At 44.2% G+C, this 11,217-nt stretch overlaps 1 protein-coding gene across 4 annotated transcripts in view; it reads left to right on the top strand.

Moving 5' to 3' along the window:
• Positions 1-963: 963 nt before the first annotated feature.
• TNRC6C (trinucleotide repeat containing adaptor 6C) overlaps positions 964-11,217 on the top strand; it is a 108,223-nt gene continuing 97,969 nt past the window's right edge. For all 4 annotated transcript variants that reach the window (XM_086623881.1, XM_086623882.1, XM_086623879.1 and 1 more), the window contains exon 1: positions 964-1,913. The gene's annotated coding sequence lies outside the window, so the exon portion shown is untranslated. The remainder of the gene's footprint in view (positions 1,914-11,217) is intronic.

Below are 11,217 nucleotides of genomic sequence, written 5' to 3'. Positions count from 1 at the left end.
ACCGACACCCGTTTGCGGGGGGGGGGGTGATGCACCCCTGCACCCCTTTGCGGGGGGATCAGCTCTCCCGCCCCCCCCCCCGCCCCCCCCAGCGCGGGGCGCGGGCTGAGCGCGGCAGCCGGGAGGGCGCGCGCCGCCGCGGGGAGGGGGCGGGGCCCGGAGCGCGCGGCCTCGCCGCTCGTTGGCTGCGGCCGCCGCGCTCATTTGCATGTGGCGGGGGCTCCCCTGGTCACGTGGCCGCGCGCGGGCCGGAGGGGAGGGGGCGGAGGCGCAGACTTCCTGTTTGAGGTCAGCGCGGGGAGGGGAGGGGGAGCGCGCGCCGGAGCCTGCCCGCGGTCTCGCGCTGCCTGGCGGGGCTCTTGTCAGTTAGCAACAAAATGGCCGCGGTGGCAGCAGCTCTGCTCCTGAGGACGGCGGCGGCGGCGGCGTCCGTGGCGGTGGCGGCAGCAGCGGCGGCGGCAGCGGCGGCGCGGAGGAGCGGGGGACCGGCCCGGCAGCACTGAGCCTGGCACCGCCTGCCTGCGAGCGGACGAGGCGAGAGCGAGCGGGAGAGACGGAGAGAGGCGCTGCGGCCCCCCAGCCTCCGCCGGCGAGCGCGGCTGACTGACCGACTGCCCGAGGCGCTGCTGCAGCCCCCTGGGGAGACGCTGCTGCCTCGGCCCCCCGGCCTGCCCTGCTCCCCGCCGCCCCCTGGGGGCACGGGCGCCCGCGTCCCTGCCCCCCGGCGAGGGGCTCCGCTGCCGCAGCCTCCCGCCGCCCCCGCCCGGAGACGCTGCCGGATCCTTCCGGAGGAGACGGAGAGAGCCCGCGGGATCTCTCTCCTCCTGCCCTCGGGTTCCCCGTGCGAGCGAGGCAGACAGACTGTTGGGTTTCCCCACTCCCCGCGTCGCGTCCTCCCCCCCCCCCCCCCCCCCCCACTCCGTGAAAGACTTGGCTGGATCCTCCTACTCGGATCCCCTCCCCGCGCTCGCTCCTTCCTGCGAGAGAGGCTGCTGGATCCTCCTCCCGCCGGAGAGACTGCTGGATCGCTCCGCTGGGGCCCCCGCCAGAGACGCGGATCCTCCTCCCGTGAGAGACTGCTGCGGATCCTCCGCCCCTCCTCGGATCTCCCTGGAGCGAGAGACTCGGCGGGATCCTCTCCTGCCCGGAGCCCCATGTGAGACTCCGGATCCCCCCGTGGCTCCGCGGTGGCTTTTGTTTTTTTTTTTTTTTTTTTTTCTTTTTTTTTTTTTAAGGGAGGATCCATCTTAAAAACTGTTTTCTGGGTCCCAGTTTCTCTTTTTAATTTGCACTTTTTAAAAAACCCTCAGATGTTCCTCCATGTGGACTGAGAACCCATCAAGACACACACACGAGAACTCATCCCGATCAACTCCAAATCCTGGCTTTCGTGGGTTTTGCTGCAACACATAAAAGCAACTTGTATTTAAGACACACTCGTGCAAAAATTTAGCTGGGGACTTTAAGGTGTATTTTGTCTTGGTTTCTGGTTTGTTTTTTTTTTTTTTTGCTTCACTGGAAGTCAAAAGCTTGTTTTGGGATTGGACCTGCCTTTGCTGCACTTCTCCTCTGGGCTGGATAACACTGAAGCTCTTTGCTTTTCTACTTGGATAGTGTTTTCCTGTTGATCTGTTGTTTTTTTCCTTCTCCCGTGTGGCAGATTTTTTTTTTTCTTTTTGAGGGGGGTAAGCAAACGACAACAAAAAAAAACTTGCATTTTTTTGGCCGTGTGAGATTTTTTTCTTATTCAGATTCGTGAAATTACGGGTACACTTACAAAAAAAAAAAGCATAAAAACAAGAAAGGAACGCATCAGAAAGACCCCTACACGGTAGACAAAATACTTACTTGTTTCCTTACAGCAAGACTGAATCGAAAGCTGCCAAAGAGCCCCATAAAGAAAAGACTAAAAGGTAAGGGGTAACAGCCTCCCTTAATCTGAGCATGGTAGAAGTTAGCAGCGGAAGAGACCTGCTAAGCCAGTGCATACCTCCTTTTCTCACCTCTCTAAACTAGATTTTTTTTTTAACTGCTTATTAGTCATTGAAGCAAGTAACGCCCCAAAACATTTCAAAATCCATTTATTTTTATCAGTTTTTTTTTTCTTTAAACAACTTGCGGAAATAAATTTTTTTTTACATGCTAGAATTAATTCAGCATTTTTCTAAGTAGCTTTTCCCGGTTCAAATAGCTGTTGTACGCGAAATAGCGAACGGAAGTGTCGTTTGTGAGCGTGTTGGGTCCGCTTGTGGTGCAGACATGACCGTGTGCACTTGCTGTGTAACTCACACGTGTGCAAATTATCGCAGAGCGTGTTGGAGATGATCCCGAGTCTGGAAAATGAGCGGTGTGGGTATGGGCAGCAGTGCTGCTCTGGTAGGTGAGCAGATGAGGCTCCAGCTTTGTCCTTTATGGCTGCTTTCTGTTAAAAGTTACGATCTCTAGGTCCGTGGGTTTGTTTTTTTTTTTTTTTTTTCCTCTCTTCCCCCACGTAATGAGATTATGGGGAACTACCGTAATTTTCTCCTGAGTATTCAGAGAGAGATCTTCGTCTAAACCTGAAATGTCGCCCGGTGGGAGTGAGAATATTAAACAGAACTTGGGCTTTTAACTGCGGCGCTGAAAGGGAAGAAAATGGGGAGGGAGGGTTCAGTTGTTAACCTAAGAAATCTTGAAACACTGGAAGTTTATTAATTGTTTGAATCTTCTTTGTTTGTATCACAAGTTTGTGTCAAAGGTTAATCTTCTTAATATGTAATTAGTTGAAGGTCCAATTATGGGATTTATTGAACTCAGTTGGGCTTTTTTCCCCTCTTTTTTCCGTTAAATATTATACTGCCAGTCATACTTTGTGGCTGTTTTATTTTCTGCTAGAACTTGAGTATGTCTGTAGGAAGGTATTTGTTCAATTAAAACAGTCAGTTTAAATTTAGAAGTAATCTTTAGTACGTTACACCCATGTCTGTTGCACGTTTTTCCTCTCGTATGCATATGTGTGTGTCTGCCGAATTTACGCTAATTTATATACTGAAATTTGCTCTGGACATTAGACCAGTTAAGGTAATTAAAAATCCAATAAATTCCGCTGTTAGTGGGCTGCTTGATGATGCAGAGCCTTAAATCGGGTGGATGGTGGTGGTGCTCTGTGGACCTGAGGACAATGCTGGTGTAGAGGAGCAGGAGAAGAGCTGCACTGCTGTTTAGTATTCCTTCAGAAGAGAAGTCCCATCCTTAAAAATCTTTTCCTGGTTAAATACGGTGGGTGGGTTTTTTGGATTCACTGAAGACTGAGAATGCAGATGTAGTTTCCTATCGGATGTTACTTTTCATCCTTTCAAGAAGGTGGTGGAAAACTACGCACTGCTTCTCAGTGCTTCCCCCATCTGTTTTCCAAGGAAGTAGTAGGTGATTTGTAGTGGGCGCAACCTGTGCTTAGCAAAGCACATAGTTTTTCCATAATTGCGATTCCTCAAATTCAGGAAGCGCTCAGATACCTGTCTGGCTCCTTCGGTGTGTTATTTGTGAACTCAAAATGGTGTGCAGGGGAACCTGCCCCCCGGATGCGCTGTTGTTTCTGCTCCGGCTTCTGGAATTATTTCCAGGACGTCAAACTTGTGCACAACTAGTGAGAAAAAGTGCTTTAGCCTGTGGGAGGCTTGTTCTTTCGTTTGTGATGTTGCTTTTTGGGGGTGAGATGACAGAGGCTGTTATGCACGGGTGTTGCCTAACCTCGTTGCTTGTGAATCTGTGAGTACTGAGACTATGAAGAAAGCTGTAGTAAATCAGATTAATTTCAACTTTATTTTTAGCGCAGGTAACCGTTGCGGGGGACTAGTAGGAGTGTAATAGTGCCCTGCGTCGCTTCGTCCTTGTCTTCAAAGGAGAAGGTATCGTTTCTGACTTGTTGTCTGGCTGGCTCCTGGCTTGTGGAATGAAAAAGGTCTCGGTTCAGCCCTTGGTGACCAGGTGCTGCCATGGGAAAAACTGCTGGAGCCTGGGAGCAGGGCTGGCTTCAGGGCAAGGGTCACGCGAATGAATGGGGGCTGTATTTGAGGCAATATTCTGTACTTTACCTTTCTATTAATGAAAAAAAAAAACAAAACAAACCAAACAGGGCAAGCTAGCCTCTTTGTTTAGAACGCTTCAGGACTGCAGTATAAAATGCTTTGGATTAGTTAATGTTTCTTTTCTCCGTACGTGTGGATTCTCATATGGCCAAACTGAAGTATCTGTATTAACAGCTGACCCGAAGGGAGTAGCGTGTGCTATACGGCGGGGTTATGTGTGCTCTGACCTCTGCGACAGCACATGGATTATTTTGTAACTGGGCTGTCACTGGTGCAGGGTGTTAGTCCCGCTTGTTAGGAGTGTACTTGTGGGGAGCCTTGCTCTGTGCCATTTCTGTGCCAGCACAAAGCATAGTGGAATGTGCTCTGGGCTGCTGCCCGTGGGTCTCGATTCGGTGTGAAGAAGCGTTTGGTCACCTAAAGGTTCACCCTCGTGACCTGGCAGGGACGTCTTTGCACCTTTCAACACCTGCCTCTGGTCCCATGTGAATGGGATGAGGTTTTCCTGGGGTGCTGTTGCGAAGCCTGCTGAAGAGTGCTGGAGTGAGTGAAACATCCACCTCTCTGGCTTCAGTATTTGTTTGTTTTTTTGAGGAGTCTTGTCTTTTCTGTTAAAATAACAAGCAATATTTTTGATGGCTTTTGTGATCTTTTGCTAATGTTTAAGGGGAAGGAAGGTGATTATATCCTTTTTTGTTTGAAGGAGCTTTTTAAGACTTAAAAAAAAAACGATAGGATGAAACTTCCTTGACATGAGAAATAACATAATTAGTTATAAGAGCACTTTTGACCTGAAGATTCTTCGTTGAAGTTCTCAGGGCTTCCAAGTTCCATACCTTGCCGAGCTGGAGTAACAATGAAACAGGGTAAAGTTAAAGGTTTTGTCAAGCAGAGGCTATAATCTCTTTGTGTCTTGAAGCAAACTGTTGCTGAATGGCAACTTTTATACAAAGTGTAGCTTTAAACTAGTCCAGAAATAAAGCCTCTTATTTTTCTGGTTTTCGTTCACTCCATTCAGAAAGGCCAGGGAATTTTATGCACCTCAGGGATTTACTGCCTGCTGTTAACTCAAAATGACCTACGGTTTTACAATCCATTCAGCTACTTTATGCGATGTAGACACCTTTTCTCTGTAGCGTTCAGTTTGTTATTAAAAGCCCAATAGCAGTGTTTAGTTTCAGTTTTAGCTGCTCTAAGACTTAACCAAGACTGGTGTATGTGGGAACGGCTAACATGTTAACTTAGCAGCTGGCCTTGCCGAGATAAACATGCGCTTTTCCAAATGCTGTCATCTGGCCCCTTTCCAAAACAAGCTGAAGGAGGAGGTCAGGGGTGGAGCCATCCTTTGCTTTAGTAAAAAGAGGCTTTCATTTGGAAAGAATTGCTAGATAGCATTGACCACGAGAATGGAGATTTAAAAATAAAATAGCCAAACCTTTCCTAAGTAAACAAATAGTCTCTGATTACTTGTATCTCAGTGTGCGTTACTGTGCTGTTTTTCTTTGAAGGTACAGCAACTTAAATGTAGAATGCATATTGCTGCTTTGTAAAAAATCAGTGCTTTTTGGAAGACTTTGAACATGAGAACTGATGAAAAATTTATCATCTTTGGTTACTGTAGCGATGTGCAACGCAAAAGTGCTATTGTTTTAATTGTTTAAAATTCAGATTACAAGATAATGGTAATACCATTAGAAGGGTTTCCCTTTGGCCTGGAAGCTGCAGGTAGGAGCTAGTCGATCCCTCAGTATTAAAGATGAATGATAAGGAAACCTCTTGAATGCCTGTGACGCTGCAGTCTAGCCAATTTAGGATCAGCTGATGCCTTCTAGTGATAATGGCTTGAGGGTTTCAGCTGTATTATGAAGATATCAGCCAGGGCAAATAGTGTTTAGAAGAGAAGTGTGCTTTATTGAATGGGGAGATGGTCCAGAAGTGACAGTAAATTGCACTACTAGATGATCTATGCACTCTGCACAGTCTTGTCACTGGTAAATGCAAGTGGTAAAATGAAAGATGGTTAATCTTAATGTATGAAAGCTGAGGGATCAAAGTATTACTTCGTCTTCCTTTAGGAATCTGAGCTATTTATGAATATCATCCACCAAAAGCATGACTTAGTTTTCCATCTTAATGACCAGATGTAGACGTACTTACACTTATTTTTTCATTACTCAATCATGATTAGCTTCAGTGTGAATTCCCGTACACAGTTATAACTGTGTTTTCTGAAACTTTCTTTTTGCAGCTTCCTCCTTTGGCATTAATATGTTTTAAAATCTCCTGCACAAGATAAAAATGTCTGCTCATAACAACAAAGTATCCATCCTTGCACCGAATAGTTATAGTGCTCTTTAAGATTGTATCACTTGGGGAAAAATACATCGGTACTTTAAAATACGCAGCTGATTCTTTTTTAAAAAAACAAAAAAAAACCCAAACCATAACATTTCTCTCTTTTCATCCCAATGAAAAGGCTTCTTTCACTGAAGAGGTCTGTGAAATAACTGTTCTTAAGTCTCATGGTTCAAGATACCAAGCATCAAAATCTGACTTAGTTTGGGTCTTAATCCTGGCTGTGAATCAGCACTGTAATTTTTCAGTGCTGAGCTCTTGAATGTGATTGTAATTCAAGCTCATAAAATATTAGAAGCTCTGACGGCGGCGAGGTCTGCTTTCCGGAGCTCTTCCCTGCGGGTTTACGGCCAAGGATGGCTTGGGAGTGGGAGCAGTTATCTGTGCTGCAGCAGGGCTGGTTCATGGCTGGGTGCCCAGATTGTCTGGCTTTGCACACAGCTTTGGAGTTTGCCTTTGAGGGCTACGGAGGTGGAAGTCATTTATAATAAGCAGCTATCCGCAGCTTGCTTTTCCTCTGTTTTGAAACGTGCATCCATTTAAAAAATCGCAAGCTAGGTGCACGTTTACTTAAGAGTTCAGTCAGGAGGTTCTGTGTTTTAGAAGTTGCTTATGAGAAATGGTAACAATTGCTTATTGCTTTGTATTAAAAACTGATATATTTATTCCATGGCTGTTTGGGCTTTTTTAGCAGGAAGCTCTGAATTGCTAGAGAATGAGAGGTTTTTTTTAATTTGGGAGAAAGATTGACTTGTCAAATCAATTGACATCCTTCATGGTAATTAAGGCCCAGAGAAAAATATACTTATAGGTTTCAAAACAGTTATCATACAATTACTAACTATAGACTCATTTAGGAAAAGATAACACCACCACTCCCTCCACCGAAAGTAAAAAACAAACAAACAAACAAAAAATCCCAAACAAACAAAAAAATCCTGAACCAAACCAAAATAAAATAATAAAAAAAAACCCAACCAAAATCAAAGCACCGTGGGCTGTGAAGTGTTTACTGTCTGCCCACGGGCATCTTCCCGAGGCAGATCCATTCCTTTTTTTCCCCCTAACCTGTTAATGGGGTGTATGCCTGTTTTCCCATGATGACTTTCTGAAGGGGTAGTGGGCAGTGCCTTTGTTGTGATCTGAGTGAAGAGCAATCTTCTAGAATGGCGGATCTGTTTTTTCTTAGCTGTGCTGTTTTCCTTCCTATTCCTTTTTCCCTTCTCGTGTTCCATCTGTGTGTTGTCTGCTTGAAGTTTATAGCTTTCTCTCTAGTGCTGCATTTGCAAGACTTCCCGGAGAGAAGTGGAAGAGCTTTTTGTTTTTGAGGGATGCAGAGTACTTGCAGTGGCTTGGATACCATTCCGGGTGGTCAGTGCATACCCGTATCGATTGTTGGTTCAACAATCTGCCAAGGCTATTTTAAGCTCTGTGTTGTGTCAGTTTGCTTTTCAGTTGTACTGTAGTCTGGGACTCTCAGAATTCCAAAATGTTTTCATGACTGATGCGAACGTCACTGATGCTGACAATGGAGATGCTTGTTTTTAAACAGTGGCTGGTTACTGGTAAACAAAAGAGCATCAACCCAGTGCTTTACCACGAACCATTCTAGAAAAAAGAAGCAGTTCAGTGAGAATACAAAAAAAAAAAATGCACTGTGCAGATGCATAACATGCTGACCGTGTTTTACTGTATTTTCTCAGTCACTCATGGCAGACCACAGGAGGTGGTCTTTGGCATCGCCTCTAATGTTTTTGCTCGAACTCACTGTGTGTTTGCAATAGCCTTGAAGATGTTATTTCATATGAAATGTGAAGTTAAAAACTTGACTGGCACCGCAAGCATAGCCTAATGGAGTGTACGTAAATCGCGTAAGACTTTACAGTGTGTTACCAACACCAGCCTAAAGTAGGATTCCTCGTTATCCCTCTGCAAACATCATTCTTTCTGTCTGTAGGTCTTGACGTTCCTCTTCTCTCCATCTTTTTAATCAGTCACACAAGCTTACTTAACACAGGAGAATTTTAGCATAGGAGAATTGCTTCCAATGTTTGTGTTGTCTGAATTTTTCCTGCGTTTTCGGCTTTGAAATGGATGCTCCGCTTGAACCTTTGTCTCTTGCTTCCTGGCTATGTAACAAAAGATGTTACATCTTTGCGCATCTAATGCTTCTTGGCTCTTTATGGTGTCAGGGCTGTAAGGCTGCAGATGCTGGTATTGCGACTCGTTTTGTGATGTTGCAAGAAATTGCTGTTAGTTAAAAATAACCAGTCGCATCTGTTGATAACATACCTCTTTGTTTTCCTGCATGTGAAACTGTTCCATTTCTCTTTGTATAATGTTAGCTGACCTAAATTATAAAGAGGTATATGTTTATCTTTTTAAGCCTTGTAAAAATAAATTAATATGGAAAATGAAGCATCTTCTGATATAGGAGAAGAGCTTGGTGGTAGCGATCTAAATGCTATTTAATGTTTTCTAGTATGATCATCATAAAATACAGCTGTGTGATCCAGGTGCGGAACTAAATTTAGTCCGTCGCAGTAACGGAATTGCTGCTGTTGAGGAGAGTCTGTATAAATGGCACTGGTTTAGGTGAGAGATGTTATTATATGGAACTTGCTGGAGTTTGGTGAATTGTGTGACTTTTACTGTTTCTATTCTTCTAGTCAAAGTTTTAAAGTCCTTTGCCTTTGAAAAGAACAAGTGAGTGTCATTGAGCACCAACAGTGTAGTATGTGATGTCAGTGTTTATACTGTGCTATCACGCTTAAGTGTAATAATTGAATAAATCAATGGTTGTGTTATTGGATGGATGCTTGCATAATGATTTGCTTTAAAAAGACCCTCAACTTTATTTTTTGCCTTGCATTTGTGAAGATAAAATGTTCTTCACAAATTTCTAGGTGAAATACTAAGGTGACAACAAAACTCCATGCTTTTGAAGCAAATAACCCTGACTGATAGATACCATCTATTTTATCTGCATGATATTGCAACACTCCGATAGTCCAACTGCACTGAAATTGTGATTTCCTCACCCCTCCCTGTCCCTGTATCGGCATCCAGAGAGAGCTGATCTTTCTGGAATTCTGTCTGCATCTCCTGATCAGATAGCATACTTGGAGATATTTTGGATTTATTTCTGAGAACGTTTGCTCCCCTGGGCATTTCATGGACTAACTGAAAGCATAAAATAGTTATTACTGACATCATAATTGTCCATAAATTGATTTCCAAAGTAGTATTTACTGCAACTGGTTTCCCTGTCCCGGAAGATCATTTATGGCGGTTTCCTTCCCCATCTCTCCCCCTACTCTGTCTCTCCTCCCCCCATGGAGACACTATTCATTTGCAAAGTTGACAAATGGGTGATGGCCCATTCTGATGGTGGCTCTGATATTCTAATTTACTATTGACAGGAATTGGGGGTCCAGATGCTTTTACTATGGAACGTGAAGTGGAAGAGCAGAGAACTTTGAAACTTGATAAATTTAATGGAAATAAGGATTATCTTTTCAGCAATACAGAGTTCATCTTTTAAACTCTGGTAGATTTGTGGAAGGAAAGGTGCTAGCTTGGACCTTTCTCTTTCCTTAGTTTTGGAAGACAGAATAAGTCTTTTTCTGAATTTTGTGGATTCAGTTTCCAGCCTAAGGATAGGTACAGAGTAATAATGTAAGGGTTTCTTATCTCGCTTGGGTTATGTTGCTATATTAATTTTCAGTTTAGCATTGCAACTGAAGATGCAGTGGAACTAAACCTAAATTGCTTCAAAATGTGTTATCTTTAAGTTGAATGAAACGATCATTGAGAGCAGCATTTTGATTTTTGTAGTTAAACACTAAGAATGTATAAAAAGTGCACAAAACAAGTAGATTTTCTTCATTTGTGTTTAAACTGTCACGTATTTGCAGTGCATAATTTTTTAGTGCAGTTTATTAGTCTATAGTATGTTTTGTCTTCCTTGACTCGGATCAAATTTGGTGTTAACCTCCTGCAGAGAATTCCAGGACCCCTGACATTTTATTGTGACTCTTGATTAGCTCACCAGGGTTCCTGCTAAGAATTCTTTTTTCATTCATTTGATAAATTGAATTCCCTATTCACAGTGCCTTTAAATAGAATGGTATTTGGAAAACTTAAAGACAACAACTTGAATGTTCAATGAGCTCACCCAGCAAATTTAAAAATGCAGAAGGAAGTTACAGGTTTGTGTGTTCTGAAATCTTCTAAAAGAATAAACATTTTACAAAGACAGAAGTCTCTGTCTTCATATTCCCTTTAAATTTATTTCCCTTCTGGTTTCTACAACAAGGAGTTCTGTTGACATCTGTTTTCCCTTTTCATCTTAGCTTGCCTCGTTATGTCAGGAGTCATGCATTCCCCTAACTCATGTCCGTGTCTGGGAGCCCCTGTAATAAGGTGTTATACGCCCATACGGTGGAACTTCAGCTTTCCAAGGCAGCACATGTGTGTCGTGGAGAGCATCTTGTTCTCTGCACCCAGTATACCCTGGCCTAGCTTATGTGCACCTTGTAGATACCTTATGCCATTCATCTGCTTTTACTGTGCATCCCCTTACTGTTGCTGGTGATGCTGGCAGGGCTTGTACCATGGGGTACTGTTCTGAGCTCTGCAGCGTGAGGGATAGTGTAGGGTTTTTTTCTGGTTTTGGATCTTGAGGTGCATCCTCCCCGAGGGCACTGTCCTTTTACTCTGCCATCCAGGTCTGTCTCGGGGAGTCGGGGCTGCAGCAGTGTCCTGCACCTCCCTGCCCCTTGTGCCTTCTGGA

Source organism: Tauraco erythrolophus, chromosome 20, assembly GCF_009769465.1.
Source record: "Tauraco erythrolophus isolate bTauEry1 chromosome 20, bTauEry1.pri, whole genome shotgun sequence".
Taxonomy (NCBI): Eukaryota; Metazoa; Chordata; class Aves; order Musophagiformes; family Musophagidae; genus Tauraco; species Tauraco erythrolophus.
This window is presented reverse-complemented; position numbering and strand designations above follow the sequence as displayed.